Genomic DNA, 21,713 nt, shown 5'->3' on the forward strand with positions numbered 1-21,713 from the left:
CACCCGGCTGATTAACGTGGCGACATACGTAACGTTGCGCCAGAGGGCACGGTTTGTACCCCGCAGAACAAACTCGGCACCTGTCTTTACTACGACGCTTCTTTTACCGATGCGATTCGCGAGTTCTTTCCACAGCTGTTTCTTTGTGGCCCAATCGGTAATAGAGGCTCCTTTCTCGAGTGTGCGCCGGATGTCTTTCTTTACTTTCCATAGGTGTGAGTCCTGTTCCATGCTAGTAATGGACCACTCGTGAATGAGAATGTTGGAGTAAAAGCTCTGCTTGTAAACTCTCCTTTTTTTTTTCTTCAGCTCGCCTAGGATCAACATTTGGCCAAGATCGAAATTCAGCGAAAGAAACCTGCGCCGAAGCAGTTAACAACGGAAGTGCACTGGGACCTTTCTGACGAAACGGACCGCTTAGAAATTTGAAAAAATGAAGAAAAACGTTTTTCATGGTACTCTTCTGATAAAATTCAGAATAGGCTGGTCGCAGGTCGGACAGGATTTAGTGTGCGTAGTCCGGCTGCTGCTGATGATGATGATACCGTAGTGCACACCTTCCATGCTTCTGTAAGCAAATATCTTCCACATGAGAGACCAAACTTTTAATCAAGCCTTTCATCACCAAATTAACTTAGGGAGTTTACGGAATGTTGCTTGCAGTAGCTACGTCACTGGAAGCCATACAGAGAATATGATTGACTGCTTCGTTCCGCTTCAGCGACAGTGCGAGCTTTATTCTGTCCATAGCTCCATGTATCCATGCTCTCGGTTATGCCGTCTTCAAGAAAAAAATGGCTGTGGCTTAGCTTGGTTAATCCCGGTAATTGCGAAAGCAATATCCGTAGCTACGCCATGGTTCAGCTGGTAGTGTAGCTGGTGGTGGTGCTATTCCGGAGTGTCTTGGGCACGTCTCTGCCGTTTAGTCGCGTTCCGGCGTTCTGCACTGGAGAGAGATACGCTCTGCACTGGAGAGAGATACGCTACTCATTGCAGTATCGCTATCCATGGCGTTTAGCATACTCATAAAGTCAGGACGCTCTTCCATAGCTTCTTCAGTAGATTCTGCCGTTTAGGCTGCACGTTGCCGCTGAGCTAGAGATACACTGCTCACTTCTGTATCGTCATCCATGGCGGTGAGCATACTCATAAGAGTAGGACGTTCTTCCATAGCTTCTTCCACAGAGGCTGTACGTTGTCGCCGAGCTGCATACTGGGCACGCCGCTTAGAAAGTCTTTGTTCACGCTCTTCTTCGGTCTCCGTAGCTCGCTGTTGCTTCCACTTTGCATTCTGCCGATCGGCTTTCGCGGTAGGCGGCATTGCAACGTCTGGCCGCCGGCGCGCTGCGCGCCCGGTTTTGCGGCAGATGGCATGACGTCAGACCGCTAAGCGCGCCGCGCGCAGCAGGAGCGGGAGTTAGGCCGCGCTTGGTAGCTGCGGCCTCGCTACGCGACGGCGCAAGTTCGAGCCCCGCTCTTGCAGCTGTGACATCAGACCGCTAAGCGCGCCGCGCGTGGCAGGAACAGAAGTTAGGCCGCGCTTGGTAGCTGCGACCTCGCTACGCGACGGCGCAAGTTCGAGCCCCGCTCTTGCAGCTGTGACATCAGACCGCTAAGCGCGCCGCGCGTGGCAGGAACAGAAGTTAGGCCGCGCTTGGTAGCTGCGGCCTCGCTACGCGACGGCGCGAGTTGGAGCCCCGCTCTTGCAGCTGCGACGTCAGACCGCTAAGCGCGCCGCGCGTGGCAGGAGCAGGAGTTAGGCAGCGCTTGGTAGCTACCGGCCTCGCTACGCGACGGGCTGAAAGTGCAACTAGTATTGCTTTCGCAATAAAAAAAAACACCTACTTTCTGTTATTTTGCTCCCCAAAGCTCGCACAAGCAGACTTCCTGTTTCTACAGCATGGGTGAAACGGCCCTGCGCTTGAAGAATAGACGGCGGATAAGGCTTATGTCGGAAAAACTGATTTTTTTAGAGTAGAGAAAAAACTGCAAGAGGCGCCAGGGATCCGAAAACCGTCCTTGCCAGGGCCCGACAGTTATCTTATCGGATGATTACCAAGACTCTGGTTACGTGTGAGAAGTGTCTTGCTACATGAGCCTTCCTCTTAAAGGGCCTGTGCCCACCCCAGCGCAGCAGACACTCTCTACCTCTCTTTGAGCGAGCCTCCTCTCCTTCCATTCCCTCCTCGAAATTCTTCTCTCCCGCTCCTCGTCGAGTAGGCTCGGCAAGGCAAAATCACCCCTTCGTTCTCCGGTGTAAGCCGGAGGCGTGGTGTCTGTGGAGTGCGTCACAGGGCGACGTCATGGCCCCGCCTTCAGTAGAATTCTTTTCTTGGTTTTTGCATTTTCTCCGCACACTGAACGATCGAGAGGCGCGATCGGCTCGACCACCTAGACTTGTTAGCGAGCGCATCCTTTCATACATCTGTTTGTCATTCCCAGTTAACGAGCCACCTTTTCATTTTCTTTTAGGCCTCCCCACCGTTTCACGAGCGGAGGGGCGGAAGTCGGTTGTGTTCGAAACACACGGCGAAGCGCGGACCCGGCAACCGCCCGTTTGCTTTTCTCCATGCGTGTTTGTGTTCTGTGTGTTTGTGTCTTTTCTCCGCTCCAAAGCATATGTCATTCATTGGAGTCAAGGCGTACGCAAGATGCACGAAAGATAAGGGGTGTGTGTGCGGAGCGGTCAAGTGGGCGAGCGAGGGAAAGGCTCTGCTGCACTACTAATTAAAACCTTGTTTTGGGGGGCTCGCATAGAAGAAAAGAAACTGAGAAGGGAGCGCGCACGCAGAGCGTCTCGTGACGTGATCACGGCGGGGGGGGGGGGGGGGGGGGGCGAACCAACTCCCTCAGTTTTACTGTTTTTTTTACTTTTTATGGCTAGGGTTCAAGGCTGTCGCCGCACGCTCCCTCCGCAGTTTTTTTTTTTTTGTTCCTTCATGCGGGTTTGTAGGCATGAGCCAGAACAGAAGGCGCTGCGGAAAGCCTTGTGCAGACGACGCGACGCCAAAGCTACGCCCAACCTTCTCCCGTCAGTCAGAACGATGCACCAATGGAGTGCCTTTAGGGAAAGTAGCCCCCCTTGACGTCAGCGGGGTGCAGAGTAGTGGGCCGGGCCCGTTTTTGAAGGAAGGAAAGAACGAACGGGCTTTGATTTGAATTTTCGCAGCTTTTCGGGGCGCGCATGGCTCTAATATTTTGCAGAGGTTATCTTCGATGCCTCATCTATGCAGTGGGCTTGTTTTTCAAAAATGTCCGGACCCTGGGCAGTGGCCCTTTAAGAAAAAGGATCTTGCCAAATAACTTATGTTTATTTTCTTGGATTTAGCTTTATCTGCAGAAAAAAAAGTTCACATACTAGCATTGCCATCAGTTTCACACGCCCAGTATTTCCTGTCCCCTTATGCCGCTAAGTGCGATCACTTGGAAACAAGTAGATTGTTTTTGAGGAAGAGTTTTCAGAATTATATTTATCTCTGGCTCATCATCGTCTCCATGGTATGAGCAGTGCTATATGCAGAGGTGTTTAAACTGTTGATACAGACAGATAGTTGTTCTTATGTAGATCTGTACTGCTATAAATGAAAAGCGCATATAAATGTGGCGTTTGCGTATTTCCTATTCGCTCTTTTCGTCTTCATCTTGGTGCTTTACAGCTGGACATTTGCTAAAATTAAGAAACCTATGAGAGACTTGCGGAATTTGATAAGAAAGGCATCATATACAGCGTGCCTGAGATTGTGCTCATAGTCCGCGTCTATGCCTGACCTAACAAAAAAATGTTGTTTATTGTATAACACGCGCGCTAAAGCTGACCTCGGGTAAGCAGTGTCGCATACCAATATCCAAATCAGAAAATCATCTCTGTAACGCAATCTCCGTAAAGCACAAATCAGTCCAAACTCAAAAATAAGTGTGTATCAATAATTCGCTTCCCAAGCAGGGCAAATTACGAGAGATGTATCTATGTTTTTTTCACACAGATTAGTATTCCCATAGCATTTGGTTAAGAACACAACATTAGTTCGTTAATAATATCATTCAGTCCATTTGGCTTTGTCTAGAGGAGGAATTGGGAAGAGAAATTACAGCGGTTACGTTAACCTTAAGTTAGTGACGCAAATGTCACTCATGCCTTCGAACGACCGAAATATATTGTTAATAATAAAAAAACGACCGGGAGGCAAAACTCAAGCACCGCCACTTTGTCTATGTCCAGGCCATTAATTTCTAGCGCGGTGCGATCTATGTCCAGGCCATTAATTTCTCGCGCGGTGTTCAAGAGCGTGGCTTGTTACTCTTCACGCAACAACCGTTCCATTTTTTCCCATACCCGCCCCCTTTCTACGCGTCTGGAGCCGCTTATACACGCTGGACAAGACCATCTCGTAATGGCAGCCAATACCAGGCCCCAAAGACATTCACTGCGGACGTACTCTCCATGGAAGGGAATCCGAACCCGAGGCTTACACCGTGAAAAAAGCGCGGCGCACCCTTCGGAACCACAGACGCTGCCGGCACTAAAGCCGTGCTCAAAAATGGGTCTCCCCTATGCTCCTTCGGTTTACTGCTCCGAAAAGACGAAGACACATTTTTATTGTGTAGACAAGCACATTTCCTCTTAACGCATCCTCCAGCAGATGCCGCCGGTTCTCCTTCCTGCCGTGGAAAAACCACCGCCTCAGTACCGCCCCCCCCCCCTCCCCACCCCTCGGGTCGTCGCCTGTCCACATGAGCAACACGGCAGCGGAGCCGCACGACAGACGAGCAGCCAAAACGTGTGCGCGCCCATTAGAGCGAAGAAGCGAACCGCGACGCACGCTTTGCCAGAAGAGGGAAGCCATTGCTCAACAACTCCCCCACCGCCATCGGCCGAGACCATTGCGCGTCCGTCTTCAAGCGGTCTCTATAGACCGAGTGGGTGGGGGCCCTGCTGCTGCAGAGGCCGGCTTCACCTCCGATTTATGTGGGGCGTGTGGCGGAAAATGACCGAAAAAGCAAAACCCCACCATCCAAGCAGGACACGGAGCGCAGGGGTGCTTTAAATCCCAGTTGGGGCCTCTTCCTCCCTGCTCGCTTCCTCGGCCCCCTCTCAGCTCAGTGGAGCGCATCCTATATGCTGCGCGGTACTGCATCCGCACCGTTTTCTTTCTTCTTCCTTGTGATTGCCACCTCCAAGCGCTGCGGCTCCACTCGACGCTCGATCTCAATCCGTAAACGTGCAGAGTCCGCTTTCAACTTGCCCATTCAAGAGCTCTCCCCATAGCAGACTAGTCTAGCCAGCAATTAGTTGCCAACCCGTGTGCGCGTGTGCTTGTGTGTGGGTGTGTGTGTGCGCGCATGTGTGTGCGTGCGTGCACGTGTGCGTGCGTGAGTACGCCCATGCGTGCGTGAGCCTGTGCATGTATATGTGTGTGTATGTGCGTGTGTGTACGTGTGCGCGCGCGTGTGTGTGAGAGAAAAGGAGGAAGAGTGACAGGCCATTTATTAGGAGTAATTAGGGCCAAGTTATTTCGTGGGTGAATTTTCGCCCGACATGATCCCTAGATGTGTGCATAGCATGACTGTATACTACATATGAAAAGAGCTCCGTGTTTGCTAACTCGGCAACATTCCGGCGTAAACCACCTTTCTTTTTCTTTTTTTCTCTCTCATCAAACTGCAGTTTCCGCGAATGCCGCCATTACCCGCTGGCGTGCCGTTTCCTTCCTTACGTACAAACCACGCACCATAATCAACTAACTGACTGGCACCACCCGGCTACTCATTTTCCGGGTAACCACTATCGGATGAAAGCGGCAGCCCTCTGTGCGCACGGGTGGTGTGTATGCATCCGCGAATGTTTCTCCGCCCGCCGGCGACCGCGAACACTCAGTAGTCCTAGGGCGTGTTATTGGGGAGCGCTGCGCGACAACTACTCGGGGCCACCTTTCGGCCGGTGCCTAACGATCGTGACGTCAACGTTGTGAGGTTATCATAATTTGTCTTCATTAGGCGTGGGCCTCGCGGTGTAACTGAAATTAGTTCCTCACCTGCTGCGCACTCACCCTTTCGGCCTCTCTCTCTGCCCTCTTCCTGCCCTCTCTTCCCGCACCAATTAATATGCCGCATTGTCGCGTTTCATGGGCTCTAATTAAAGGTGTGTCGGCCACGGGGACCTTCCACGCGTTTTCAATCAGCGGGCAAACTTTTTTCAATGCTGCTACCACATCGACGCCATTCCTGCGCTAGAAACCGGTGTATAGGATGTAAGTGGTCCATTGGTGGCCGTGCGGTTCAGTTTTATGGGTCACACATAACGGAAAAATCTGCGCGTTTGGGGCTCAGCTGGCACAGCGTAATACTCAAACGCGACGGTGCTATATTGCGACTGCTTCGGAAAGACCGAAGAAAAAAAGGAATCCGGTAATAAGAATACGTGCCGACTGCATTAAACGATTGATTCAAGACAGAATCGAAAATGGACGTTTCAATAATCCCTGAAATTGTCTGACAGTTGGTTATTGCCGCTTCGTTTTGCACTTCAAGCGTGTTCACCTTGAGCAAGAGCGAAGCACTGCTTGTCTACGCATAAAATATATCCATCGTACTACACTGCACTCACAGCGAGCGCAGCCTGTACCTTTTGGAAATAACATCAGCGCGACATAGAGACGCCGTTGGATGAAAAGCAGTCAGCTACACATAAGGTGCGTTACACATAGAGAAAAAATTAAAGGCAGCAGCAAAGAATGCGAGTAAAAGAAAGCATTGTTAAAATGCAGCTTTCTTCTCAGTCAGCGCTTTTGATGGAATTTCAAATGCTGAATGTTGTAAGATACTATTACATGAACATATTAGTGAGAATGGTCTGACATTCCGATGAGAAGGAAAACCTTCTAAGATCCGTCCTGCGCTAGCACCTAGCAGTTAGGACTGCAATAAAAATGCAACGGGCTGTTTTTGACAGTCAATAGCAAAAACATACATTTGTCCCGAGGTAAAATCTACGGATATATTTGTTGCTACGGTACAACGTTACGATATGCGAAAAAAATTAAGTTAATTAAAAAAATGTGCTTGTACAGAATTTTTCATTATGAGATTTTCAGACGCTGCAGCAAAACTTATTGAGTTGTTCTGCAGTGTACTGTGATTTTCCGGAACGTTTTTCCGGAATAACAAATGACGTTTCATCAGACCCAAAGGCCAATAGGGCTATTGTTTTACCAAAGTTCGCCTCACGCAGCTACTCTCTAACAGCTGCTGCTCTATCAACTATACCTGGACCTTGACTTGGACCAGTGCGAATTTCTCTTAACTTCGCAGTTTCTGTGGAAGCTGTATCCTATTTAGCTCTAGCCTTATGGCTGCACTTGAGAGGATACTAATGATTAATTAGTCCCTTTTTGCATCTTCACCTTGGGGAAGTCCACTGAACATCGGACTAACATAGTTCTCACTCCGAGTCCTTAATCTATTAGCTCTCACCCCAGAATTTGCTAGCCATGCTGGTTAGCTCAGCTGATATAGCGACTGTCCCGGACAAAACGTGCTCCAGGGTCCAAGCCCCACACCAGGACAAATTTTTCTTGAACTTCAAAGTTCCTTTGAAAACTCGATAGCTTTCCTTTACTACGATGGAAAGCTCTATGGCTTTGCTCTGTGGGCCTATGGCTGTGCGTTAGTAGTGGCTAATGAGTAACTGCTCTTTTATCATAAATCTGGAACCGATAGCACAACGCATTGTCACGAGCACGCAGTCTGCCAACGACCATTCGAGCTCCATCTTTCCTCACTTCAGCATATTTCGTCTTTTGAGGGTCAGAAATTTTTCAAGCTAAACCCCAGCAGGATGCAGAAGCAAGTGTTACTCTGGCGCATCGCAAGCAGCTGTAAACACTCGCATTGGCGCAAGTGTCACTCGCGGCGCCACACCCGATCTCACATGGGCCACACCGAACATAATTCTTAAATCCCGCCCGGTGCTCCAAGACAGCCTTGGGAGTGACCACTTTCCAGTCTCCGCTATTATCGCTTATGATTCCCACATTTTCAACCCTCGTTCAAAGCTTCTCCCTGACTGGGATAAATTTCGCTCATACTTCTACCGAACCACGTACTGTCACCGACTGGACAGACCGTCTGCTAAAGGCCATCCAGGCGAACAGCAAACGCATTACAAATACCGCTACGGCACCACAGGCTGATCCGCATCTGGCTCATCTACGGGAGGCCAGACAGAGACTTATCAAGCGTTGGCGTCACCAGCGACACAATCGTAAACTGACACTCCGCATAGCCGCTCTCACTCGTGAGGCAGAAGACAACGCGAATAGCTAGCCCGCGCAAACCGGGCAACCTTTTGCAACGACCTCAAGGGTACATTAAGCACTAAACGCACGTGGTTCCTCATACGCGTTCTCTTAGATCCAAAAACTACTAAATCTCAGACACAAGTAAACACGCTACATCTAAAACAACTAGCGCTCCAAAAGAGCACCAACATAACTGGCCAACTACAGGACACTTATATACCCCCATCCCTTCGGTCAGCAGATCCAGCCAATGTACCTCCACCTAACCAAGAACTTGATACCGACATCACCTTAAATGAAGTCCGCCGAACACTCTTTAGTATTCGTCGCTCTACGGCGCAGGGGCTAGATCGCATAACGTATAAGGCACTACTCAGTCTGGACGAAGTCTCCCTACAGGAACTCACGGAGCTCTTTATTAACCACTGGCACGCTGGGACGCTCCCATCAGCAGGACCCATGCCGGCATGCGATTTATACCCCAACCGGGCAAACCCCTCACCTTTCAAAGTTTGCGCCATATCTCCTGAACGAGTTGTGTCGGCAAGCTCTTCGAGCATGTCATTCTCAATCGCCTGCAACCGTTCCTAAAAACAACAGGCTTTCACTCCTGCGTTTAATTCGGCTTCCGCCCAAACATCTCGGCGCCAGACGTATTTCTAGCCCTTAAAGGGACAATGCAACGATTTAACAGTCGCTTGTAAATGTTTTAAATACTTAGAAATGATGCTAAGAAGCATTCACACCTAGTATGAGTCTTCGAAACTGAGCCGGCAATTTATTATGAATCTTTAAAAAATTGGCAGTGGTTTAGCTCCGGTTAAACCTGGAGGATTGCGAAAGCAACTAGGAGAGAGAAAGAGGCGATGGAGAGCCCGCGGCAGCGGTGGCGGCCCCGGCACGCTAGCTATGCGCCGCTACTGCGCATGCGCAACTGGCGAGCGCGGCGGCGGCACCTCTGAGTCACCCGCGCAGCGACGACGGCGGTGCGCCATGTGACTTACAAGGGTAGACGTGCAGGCTAGTTGGTGAACCATGATTATTTAAAACAGCGCAAATGTATATGTATATATACATGTATTTTCCATGAATAAATTTAGTTGTAAGTCAGCGCTGTGTGTGTCTTTTCTATCTGTGTCCCTGTCTTTTGCGCTGTTTTAAATAAAAATAGCCATGTGACGTCACTGTTCCTCGTGCATGCGCAGTATGGCCTTTCGTCAGCTCAGCGAAATGACTCGGCAACTCGCGTAGTGTTGCTTTTGCAACAAAATTCGTGTTTTTAAAATTCGCGGGCCGATTGTCGCGAATCGGGGTGACGCGTCCCCGACTGCTGAAGGGAAACGCTTTCGCGTGCAGGTTCGAAAAAAAAACAAACGAATCAAACAAAACACAACGAAGCCGTGTTTTTATTTCAAAGGAAAGGAGCCAATAAAAGAAACAAAAAACACCAAGGAAAACACACACTAGACACGCGTACAACACTACGGATGAAAAGGAGAGTGTTCACCGGATACAAAGCATACGTCTCAGGTGGAGCGGGAGTGCCTTGCAGGCAGCACAGACGCGGGTTGTCGATTTGCGACGCGTCGCTGGCGTTGCGTCCAGGGAAGCGGTGGTAGAGCACCAGGAGGTGAGGAACGAAGATGGACACGGGAGACGCTGACGAACTCCTGTCAGCCGCCCCCAAGAACTGGGCAGCTGCAGCAGGAAAACTGTAGCCAGGTCCTGTCGACGGCGTTCCACAAACACCGTAGGCTTGTGTAGCCTATCCAAGGAAGCCTTGGCTGCAAGGAATCTCAATCCTTCTGCCGCCTCTTCCTACCTTGAAAGGGACGCAGTTGGCCTGCGTCATTGATTCAAGAGAAGTCCGCGGCAGCACAGACCCGAAGTCTGACGGCTGCCACCTCCACGCTTGAATGAGGCTCAATGATCTCGAGTCGATGATTCAAGGGAAGTCACTGGCTGCTCGGGCCCAACGTCCGACAGCTGCCACTTCACGCTTGAATGACCAGACTTGTGCTGTGGCGTCTTCCTCTACACCTCGGTTTGCTGACACAGCCTACCGCTCCTCGTGCCTGCCTCGCGTGCACTATAGGCACGCGCACACGCGGACCGCGGGGCTGGCACGCAGGGTGCTCCGCTGTCCGACGCACCACTGCCGACACGCCGCGCTCCAAAAATCCCTCGACAGTGTGCTGTGCACATCACACCGATTGGTGCGCTCATAGTGACCAATTTTGAAACTAAAATCATGAAAATAGACGTCACTAATCCCGTGACGTCGACAGGCTACCACACGCAGTCATTCCCTGGAGCCACGGCAGCCACGATGTCACGGGCACACGTGCCGCCGCGCGACCCCCTCGGGCAAGCGGCAGCCGCTTCCGCGCATTTGGTTTCAATTTACCTCAGTCGCCTATTTCTGTCGGGAGGCGGCAGAAAGGCGAAGGCGGAGAGAGACCGGAGAGATGCTGCCGACGCTGCTGCTGGTGTGCTGGGTGCGACAACACGAAGTCGCAAACCGAACGTCAGCGAATGACGTATTCATGGGCGGGGCCCAGTCCCAGAGCTGTTTTCTTTATTATTTTTTTCTGGTTCTCCGCGTGTACGAGGTGAGGGGGAAAGGAAGAGCGTAAATTTTAATCGTCTATATCTTCGTTATTTTGGATGCTAGCTCAAACATTCTTGCGCTGGGGTGACAAGTGATGGAATGCCTATCTTTCGTCTGGTTTACGTAATCTCAATTAATTTATTGCATGGTTCCTTTAAAGTCTCTCTTTTACACTAAGCGCCCTACAGCGGCTACTCGAGCCATACTTGCCCTGGATGTTCATAAGGCTTTCGGCACAATAAGCCATGACCATATCCTCACGACATTAGCCCCCATGGGCTGCGGCACCCACATATGGCAATATATTCGGGCGTTCCTTCAGGGACGCACGGCAGAACTCCACCTTGGGGATATCTCCTCTCAGCCTTCCCCCTGCCTAAACGGGGAACCCCACAAGGGGCGGTCCTATCACCTTTTCTTTTTAACATTGCCCTAGCGCCACTGGCAAAGGCCCTTGCTGCTATCCCAGGGCTCCACACAGCCGTATACGCAGATGATATAACCTTATGAACAATGGGAGGATCCCTTCGAACAGCCCAAAATATCCTAAACACCATCACCACCACCCATTGAGCAAACACAGGCCACTGTTGTTTTCCAAATAAATCGGAACTAATCCCTCCCCAGTGACCCCCCCCCCCCCCCCTATTGAACTGCACATGTAGGAGAATCTAGTGCCCATTGTGTCTCAGGTGAAGATTCTCGGCCTTGTCATTCACAACACATTCGATGCAACCGTCACCCTTCAGCTCTTGCAAAGACAGATCAAACAGTTCGCTGCGCTAATCAGGCGGGTGGCAGCACGCAATCATGGGCTGTCTGAACGTGAGACCCTTAATATGAAAAATGCATTAATCATTAGCCGCATTCCATACCACCCCCCATACCACATACTCACTCAGCGGCAAACACAACAGGCAGACATCCTAATACCCACGGCTGTCACCTCCGCCCTACGTCTTCCCCGGATGGTTAGCACGAAACGTCTCCTGGCCACTGATACCCACAATACAGTGACCGAATTAATAAAGGCTCCACGCACCAACCAATTAGTCCGCCTGAGTCGCACGGAAACAGGGCAACGCCTACTGCGACAGCTACGTCTCAATCCACCCATTCCCACCCCAACAAATCTTACACCTTACATTATTTCTCTGCACACGCAGGATCACATATATCAGAAGCCCCTACTGTGCAATATGAGCGGTAGTCTCCGTCAGGGTAGGCGGCAGGCACGAGCGAGCTATTACACCAAAACATACAGCAACCGCTCCGATATCCTTTGTGTCGACGCGGCAGAAAATTCTAAAGCAGGATATTTGACGGCAGTCGCCAGCCTATGAAGACGGCAAAGTGGGGGTGGTGGTGGTGAAAAACATTTATAATGCAATAAATATTTACAGAGAGGTGATTCGGGTAGGCCCTATTGGCCCTTTCCCCTAACAATACTAGGTGGAGCCCCTATTCCGGGGCCCCATTGGCAAGCAACGCCGCCCGCGTCCGGTGAACCAAGGCCTTTTGGGTCTTTAGGCCCTGACAGCCGAGCAGGGCCGCCTCCCAGTCCTCTCTGGTGGGGTTGGGGTTGGGGGGAATAGATGGGTTTGACTGACACGCCCAAACCATGTGGAAGGTGTCAGCCACCTCCCCACAGAACTGGCACGCGCCATCAAAGGATGTATTGAAATGTTTAAGCACCGCCGGGCACAGTACAGTGTTAGTAAGAATTTTGATGAGGAGGCGCTCGTCAGCGCGATCCAGACCCTTACAAGGGGCCGGGTAGCGCCGGTGCTCCTCCTTGTAGTAATCGGTGATTTGTTTGAATGTAATGGCCAGATTGTCTGATTGGGAGTACCCTTCCAAGGACAGGGAGATAGCCCGGGGAGAGAGTGCGCGGGCGGCCTGATCGGCCTGTTCGTTTCCCTGGAGTCCCTGGTGACCGGGGGCCCAAATCAGGTTGCGTGGAGTTGGATCTTCGTTCTTTAACGTGCGCTGACATCGCACAGTACACGGGCCTCTAGAATTTCTCCTCCAAAGAAATTCTAGCCACCACGGCCGGGATCGAACCCGCATCTTTCGGGTCAGCAGCCGAGCACCATAACCACTGAGCCACCGCGGCGGCCCGGAAGAAGCCGCGATCGCACTTGCTCTGGCCCACTCCACCATTCACAAAAACGTACCCGAAATTTGCACAGACTCCCAGGCTGCGTGCCACCACTACTTAAAAGACGTGGCGACGCCGGCCACACACCGTATTCTTGCCACGGCCACCTCTCTCGACCGAACGGTTACTCTGTTGTGGATCCCTGGGCGCGCCTCTATCCCGGTAAAGAGCGCGTTCATGCGCTGGCTCGAGAACTCTCCTCCCGGAACCGGACGATCAGTCACCCAACCCTACGCCAGTGGCGGTCCTAAAGGGGAGGGAGAGGGGGGGGGGGGGCAGAGGGGGCGGTGCCTCCCTCTTCCCCAAAATCCTTTGCACATCTTCTCGAACGTCCGTTTTCGGGCTCTCACAGGACAAGATGTGATTTTTGGCGTAGAACTGGAAAGCTTTTGCGTCTGTGATGAGTCAAGTAGTCCCCTACTTTGTACTTTCACCGTGTTAGCGCCTTTCTTATTTCAAACAATTCTACGTTCTACGGGTTATACGTGTAATATTCGTAGTTATTATCGAGGTATCAGGGTCCTGCCGTGCCCCCGTCGTTGTCTTGCCTTAGCGCCGGCGCGCCGACGACAGCGCCGACGACGGCGGCGGCGGTGCCATTCAGCTGCGGTTGGGGTGGCCAGCGACCTCGTCGGGGTGGAAGGGAACCACCAATTCATGTCTTTATCCCACCATGGGCGAGCAGGTGGTCTTGACTTCCCGCTTGCTCTTTGCCAGGCAGTGCACGCTTGACATGAACGCTCCGCGGGTGCTACCTGGGACGGCACGTGTCTGGGCGCCCCACCCCGGCCGCTCGGGTAGTGTGCCGCGCGCGCGAATAGTTCGAGAGGGAACGCTGCGTACTATCTGTCGTTTTCTGTAAATGATTGTGCACAGTGGCCGCTCGCGCGCTCTTATTTTCGGACAGAGCCTGGACAATTGCGCGCGAGCGACGCGAACTTCATTACCTTTTGTATTTTATAAATGGTTTACAAAGCGCTTCCCTGTGCTTTCTTGCTATCGCTCCCCTTTATACTTCTCCTCGCTGTCCTCCCTTTCTCGTTCGCCTCCGCCGGCTGCAGCTCGCGTGCTTAAGATATTAAATAGCAATGGCCGCGGCCGACAACTATCTTTTCCCTCACCTTTTTCATTTCTTTTGTAAAATGAACCAGTACCACCTATCCCATCACGGGACACAGCGACGCCAGCGTGGGGATCATCCCTTCTGTTGGCTTCACAAGGCGCGCCGACCAGCCGCCTTGACGGAGGAGACCAAGGGCGGAACAAAGCCCCTTCCTCGAACTGAGTATTGAAGGCCGCCAAACGCGCTCGTGAAATGCCCGGGCAGGTGCTTTGACCTTGCTGAACCCACCGTGGCGGAATATCTCTTTCGACAACCTTTTACCTTTTTATATTCCTCTTAGAAAAGGTAAAAAAACCTAAAAGAAATAGAGAGGGTGCCCGAACCAGCAACGCTTTGCCAGGCTTAACGCCAATTCAAGATAAATGAAAAAGAAGTAAATGCTCCAAAGAAAAAATTAATTTAAACAGGAAAACAGAACAGTAAAAAAATAAAAACTCAAAAGAAGAAGAAACAAAAGAAAGCACAGCGTGTAGTCCACAAAATAAATAAGATATAAGAAAATCATAGTCACATACTCATGGTCACAGTAACAGTCAAAGCAAAGCACCGAGGGCCGACCACAAAGAAAATCATAGAAGTAAAAACATAATCAAAACAAAACAAGAAAAAACCAAAGTCACAATACAGTCAAAGAGACAGTCACGCAGTCAAAGCACAGTATACAGGCCACTGCTAAAGCTCCTATGCCCAACAAGGGAGCACAGAGCCCTCCAATGTGTAGAGCATGGGAAAGAGAAATTAGAGGAAAGATAGAAATCAGCGTGAATAATTAGGAATTGTGTTACTTATGAGTTGAACTATTTGAAGGAGAAGAGCACAAGCAGCAGGGCATCGAAATGGATGGATGGAAAACTTTATTAAGCAAGTGAGTTTGGACCGTACAAGGTCTCAGGGCCACCGCACAGCCCTCACATTACGCGCATGTGTCCAGGCCACGTAGGGCCATGGCACTGGCACCCCGGTTCACACAGCGAAGTTGCGCGTCCGGGTCCTGCGACGCAAGGAGGGCCTCCCATTCCTCCCATGTACCGATGGCGGGCTGTCCCTGCGGGGGAGGATCGGCAGGGCAGCCGAAGAGGATGCTTCAGGATGCTGGCATCGAAATTAATATTGCTCACGTAACCGTTAACATTCAAGGCAAGAGCTATGGTATAACATCTATATCGTTCGCCATTTATTTTTTAATAGAAAAACAAAAAAAATTATTGTACAAATAAAATGTAAATAAAAATTGTTTTTATTTTTTATTTTTTTTTAATATACGGAAGTCCGTCCAATCTTTAGGATCGCCACTTCCCTACGCAAGAGGCCCCATCGGTGCTTTCTACATATCATGAAATCACCACAGTCTACAATCTCAGCCGCATGACATTTCCGCCACCCCACAGTACCTGGTCGCCCTTATCCAGCACCACCTGGCGACAATTACAGACAGGCTGCTTTATTTCCCCCCACCTTCTCTCATGCTTTCACCCCACCTTTCTTCCTGATTGTAACACCTGTGGCGTGCCCAGATCCACATTTTTCCACTGTCTTTGGCAATGTCCTTCCCCACAGGAAGTACCCCACAGTCCCCAATCCCACTCATACTTCCTGTGAGGCTGCTTAACAGACCGCTCAGCCCGCCGGCCAGAAATGGCTGGTGGATCGGGCTTCATGTGAAGCACAAGTCCGCGGACTCCTGTACCAGTATGGGACCACCCTAGACGATTTTTTTTTTCTAATAAAAGTTGTTTCCATCAGTCCATCCAGTCGCGTTCAACGGCAACTATGTTGTTAAGCACCGCAACTATGTTGTTAAGCACCCGAGCTGCAGCCGGAGGAGGTGAAAGGGAAAAGAAGAGAATAGCGAGGAGAAGAATAGAGGGGAGCGTTAGCAACAAAGGAGAAGGGAGAGTTTTGTACACTATTTACAGAATACTAAAAGTAATCAAGTCCGCCTCGCTCGCGAGTAAATGTTCAAGCTTTTTCCGAAAATAAGTGCGCGCGAGCGGCCACTGTGCACAGTTACTTATAGAAGGGGAAGTAAATTGTATGTACTATCGGGGACAAAAGTGATATACTCCACGCGGGAGCAACTGAAAACTACGGCATTTTACACTGAAACTAGCCAAGCGACATGCCTGCTGATAATAAAAGACATGCACTGGCTGTCTCGATCCCAGATGCCGTCTGTAGATGGCGTTACAACATAGTTTTCTGTTGCTCCGGCTCCCGCCGCGTGGAGTATACCACTTTTTCCGCGGTAATACATACAGTTTTCTGTATGTACTTACAGTTTACTTGTGCCAAACCTGTGCAAAGAGCTCCGGGGAAAACAGAACTAAGCTTCGAGTGTCAGTGATTCTTCCTTTCGTGGTTGTTGATCACGCTTGCATATGGCGTGTTTATAGAGTACTGTGTAGGGCTGGACGGCACTGCTCTCCGCCCCCTGTAATACTGAGGAGAGCACGGGAAAGAATTTTCCACGGCTCAATACGAAGACACTTTGAACAAAATGCGGCGGCCTACCTCAATACGAAGACACTCTGTGCGGTCAGTGCACGTTAAAGATCCCCAGGTGGTCGAAATTATTCCGGTGTTTTAGCCATCGTTCTGGATGTGCAGGCCCAATACAGGGAGGGTGCCAACCTCAGGTACCGGGTCACCATTCAGTTCAATGGCAATGGGGGAGCAGGGACAGCGGCGGTTCCTAGGGCGGATGAGGAGCAGTTCGGACTTCTCTGGGGAGCAAGACAGTCCGGTGGTCCGTGCGTAATTTTGGGTGAGTGTGGCTGCTTGCTGTAAGGTGTTCTCTATGCCGCCGTCACTGCCGTGGGTGGTCCACAGGGTGATATTGTCGGCATAAAGATTGTGCTTCAGGTGGGGAATAGTTGCCAATATTCGGGCGAGGGGGATGAGGGTAATGTTAAAGAGAAAGGGGGAAAGGACGGACGCTTGAGGGGTGCCGATACTCTGAAGCGTGTAGGAGGGGGAAGACAAAGGACCGAAGTGTATCTCAGCCCTGCGGTCAAAAACACCACCACCCTCAAGAAACTCAAGCAGGTTGTAGGCGCGATATCGCACCTCATCCGCAGGGTTTCGGGACATCATAGAGGCATGAAGGAGCGCGACCTATGACGCCTCATTCATGCCTTTGTCCTCAGCCGTGTGCTGTACACCACCCCATACTTACAATTATCCAAACATGACATAAACGCTTTGGATGCTTTGATTCGCAAGGAATTCAAAGTAGCATTTCATCTTTCCCTCAACACACCCACAGACAGATTACTAGGCCTGGGCCTCCACAACACGATCGGGGAACTTGTGGAGGCCCACCGACAGGCCCAATACATCAGGCTCACACAAGTTTCCACAGGTCGGTATATCCTGCACTCCCTCGGAATCATAATACCGGCCAACGACCCAACCCTCCTCGCCATCCCACGACCCCTTCACCGGGAGCTCTTCATCACCGCTCCCGATGAATATGCACCCGTCACACCATGAGCAGCGCTGCAGAGCCCGTGCGAAGGCACTCCATCGAGCGTACGGCTCTGAGCCGGACGCCGTACGGGTGGACGCTGCCTGCACGGGTGATGAAGCGACAGCAGCTGTGGTGGACTCCTCCTTATCCACCCTCCTCACACTACCTCTCCCTCCAGACACCTCCCCAGAGGCTGCAGAGGAAGCCGCCATTTCACTCGCTATCACCCGCACGGAAGCCCGGTACATTTTAAGTTACTCTAAAACTGCGATTCTAAATTTTGCTCGAGGCCGACTCCATGTCCCTGCTTTTGGCATACTGGACTCGCCCGATGCACCCCCGCTCCGCCAAGTGAAGCAGATATGGGTTCCTGCGCACTCCGGGAATCCCGGAAACGAGGCCGCCAACCTTTTAGCCCGAGGTTCTTTAAACCGGGCTCAGGTGGCCTCAGATCGGGGACTCACGAAGGAGCGCATGCCCTCATTCAGTGAGCTGACGCAGGCTACAGAGGCTCACGCCACCTCTACACCCGCCGCACCCCTCCCAGATAACAAACAAGCAACACTCTGGCGCAGACTACAGACACACTCTCTCTCTTCACCCCATACCCTAGCCCACTATCATCCCTCCTTCCCCAATCCGGCATGCGCCCTATGCCCAGAACCCTTCGCCTCTTCCCTCCACATCCTTTCACTCTGCCCAGCGGACCCTCCCCCGCGGGACGTAGAGAACCTCAAGACCTGGAAGCCCCTCCTGCGCTCGGAGGACCCGGCCGTGCAGACCATCGCCACCGGCCGGGCTGCCAGTGTTATGGACCTTAGCAACATAAACACATTGAGTGCAGTGGGGTCGTGCGGGGATCCTGGGGCGTGCCCCGAAGTCCTTGTACAATAAAGTTTTCTCTCTCTCTCTCCGGAGACCTCCACTATCCACTACGGCATTTCTTACTCTCTTTCTTCTTTCAATCCTACTTTCCTCCCTCCCCTTACGGCGCGGTTCAGGTGTCCGCAGAGATATGTGACACAGATACTTCCCCCTTTCCAAGAAAATTTTATTGGACCCCATGGTTACATGATAAGGTACCACAGTCCCTCAAAAAATACAAGAGTACAGTTCGCGACTAGTGTCGCTCGATTACGGAAAAGCGATCACTCAAGACACGACGGCGACTCCTGTCGCCCTGCAAGCAAAAGTCATTCACTGCACGTAATAACGTCCACTTCCCCCTTATCAATTTGCCAACGATCAAATGCGGCGGTCGACACTCGGCGTTTTTGTCTGGCGTGCACATTATTTTAATAGACATTCAGTTATGTAGAGGGCGGCAGGCTGACCTCAGTCTTGTGAAATACTCAGTAATTTATTTATTTTTTCATTATTGTGGAGTTTGCACGTCGACCCACTTGCAACACTTTGAATCTTAAACAGATGACCAGCTTCCGTGCAAGCAGCTAAAACATCTAGATCATGTTGTACAAAAATTTGTAGTACGCATAAGCTTCGCTTGCTGCCAGGCAGCTCACGGAATGCCATCACTCGTTCGGCGCGACACTTTGCCCGTTGGACAAATGGAAAACCGTTTTGAGGAAAGGAAACGACGCAGTAAGAGTCTCACTTAATTCTCTTGGTGGACACCCGAACCGCGCATGCACGAAGCCCCGATTATAGGTCACCGGTTCGAATCCCTGCCGTGATCTAGGCTTTAACGTAACTAGTAAATTTATGCTGCACCAAACGCAGTGCCGTATGGCACAATCCGGAACATTCTGCGGCAAACGGTTGGCATGATACGATTTTTTCCGATGCGTGGTGCTAACAACCACAACAACGCCGATAGCTTTTCGATCGAAAGTGTAAAATATACAATGCCTAGTGTTAGTGACATTGTACACAACAACGGCTTTCTTTAGTGCGCGCAACAGTTTGGGTTAGGTTTGGTTTATTGGGGTTTAACGTCCCAAAGCAACTCAGGCCATGAGAGACGCCGTAGTGAAGGGCTCTGGAAATTTCGACCACCTGAGGTTCTTTAACGTGCACTCATATCGCACAGTACACGGGCCTTAAGAATTTCGCCTTCATCGAAATTGTGCGCGCAACAGTCCTCGGTCGATCTTCAATTCGCTTGCGATCTTCCTATTAACTTTCTTTTACTCCTCAGCTGAGGGGGGGGGGGGGGGGGGGGGGGTGTTGAAGGACATAATGGTATTTCTGACGCGAATAATGTTTATCAAATAAAGGTGCATGTCCTTTCGTGAGTGAACCTGCCTCTCCCTTTTGAAAATGTAGTCGAATCCCCCCCCCCCCCAAAAAAAAAAAAAAATGATGGCGGCAACGTGGTAAATTGGTAATGGCGCGGTATCTGTCTCGCACATCTCGGTGGACACCTGAACTGCGCCGTAGCGGAAGAGAGGAAGGTGGGAGTGAAAGAAAAAAAAAGAGAAAAAGGTCGTAGCGGAAGTCTCCGGAATAATTTCGACCATGGTGTACGTTTCAACACGCTCGTAGATTTGGGACAAACGCAGGATTTATTTACACTACCAAGACCCGAGATTAAAGATCTACCACTTCGCTAGAGTGAAAACCGAACAGCTTTCTTTGCGGACTCCTGAGGATTCTGGTACAGACTTTAATTCAGCTCAAAATTTAGTTAAAACCGACAAGCTGCTGTTAACGCTCGATATTGACGGAACGTTAACAAAAACACAAGAATAAAATTTTCCAGGCTCTTTTTAAGCGCCTTTTTTTTTTTTAAGGCGAGAGCCTTTGAAGGAAAATTCTCCTGTCCGTCCGGCATTAGATCCAGCGCCTGGATGACGGGTGTCCACCGAGATATGTAAGACAGTTACTGCGCATTTTCCTTTCCTCAAATACAATTTTCATTTTCTTCATTACGGCCACTATTTCTTCTTTCACTCCCACTTCATCCCTTCCTCTATGGCGCGGTTTGGGTGTCCACTGAGATGACAGAGAATTACTGCGCCATTTCTTTTCCTCAAAAAGCATTGCTTTCAAAAGGCAAGGCTTCGCGCCGAACGGGTGGTAGCGTTCCATCCCGTGGACTCCCTGGCAGCGCTACAACACGCTGTCACGTTCCACACCTAAAGGCGAAGCTTGAGCGTCATTAATTAGCATTTAGTTAGTATTTAGTCATTAATCAGTAATTAGCCATTAATTAGTAATTTGTTATGATTTAGTAATTGGTTATTAATTATGTGTGACGTCATCCAGTGGTGACATCACCAGTGCCAAAGAGGCAGCTAAAGTGGCGCGAAAAACGCTTTCGCCTCTACGCAGTTTCAGTCAAAGTGCACCCTGAATTTTTTTCTCCCCATTGGACAAAGCGCAAACACTCCGAGAGCACCTGAGACAACAGCCGCTAGCGCAATCTCGCATTGCATCTGCGTAACGCTTTCTACCTGTCGGAATTTAGTTCGACAGCATTGTCCATGATGCCAACCTCGATATGCTACGCTGGAGGATGGAAATGCATGAAAAATGTTTATATAGAATCGCAATAATTTGTACAAAATGGGCGTTTTAAATTCCAGCATGAGGACGTAAACCCACTTAGCACTGCACCGGTGATAGTACTACAGAGCGGAGGTTTCATACCTGCAACCACGAATATACAGCAGCTTTACTGACCTTTGTGTACAAAAAAGAACGCGTGCCTACGAAGCATAAATGCCTATGAGCCGGACGACAGCCACAGCACTGCGCTGTCAACAGCAAAATGCATCCAGTGGATAAACACTGCTTTAATTCATGAGCAGAATAGACCAAAGCAAAAACAATGCGTAAAATCCATGTTTTCAAAGCAACCACTTATAAAATCTATAAAAATAACGCCGAAATTAAGTAGTTCTGTGATCAGTGACCAGAGTACAGCATGCCAAAAAGAGCACGCAAGTTACATAAAGAGAGGTTAAATTCTCCAAAAAATTCATTCTACCACGCTAATAAGACTGCCTACGTCTTTACATCCTTCAGTGCACTTCATCGCTTTGGCCGACGACAGAACTTCCAGAATACACAGGGCTACCGAATCCAGA

The sequence above is a fragment of the Amblyomma mixtum genome, chromosome 5 (assembly GCF_055824585.1).
Source record: "Amblyomma mixtum isolate Tamu chromosome 5, ASM5582458v1, whole genome shotgun sequence".
Lineage (NCBI taxonomy): Eukaryota > Metazoa > Arthropoda > Arachnida > Ixodida > Ixodidae > Amblyomma > Amblyomma mixtum.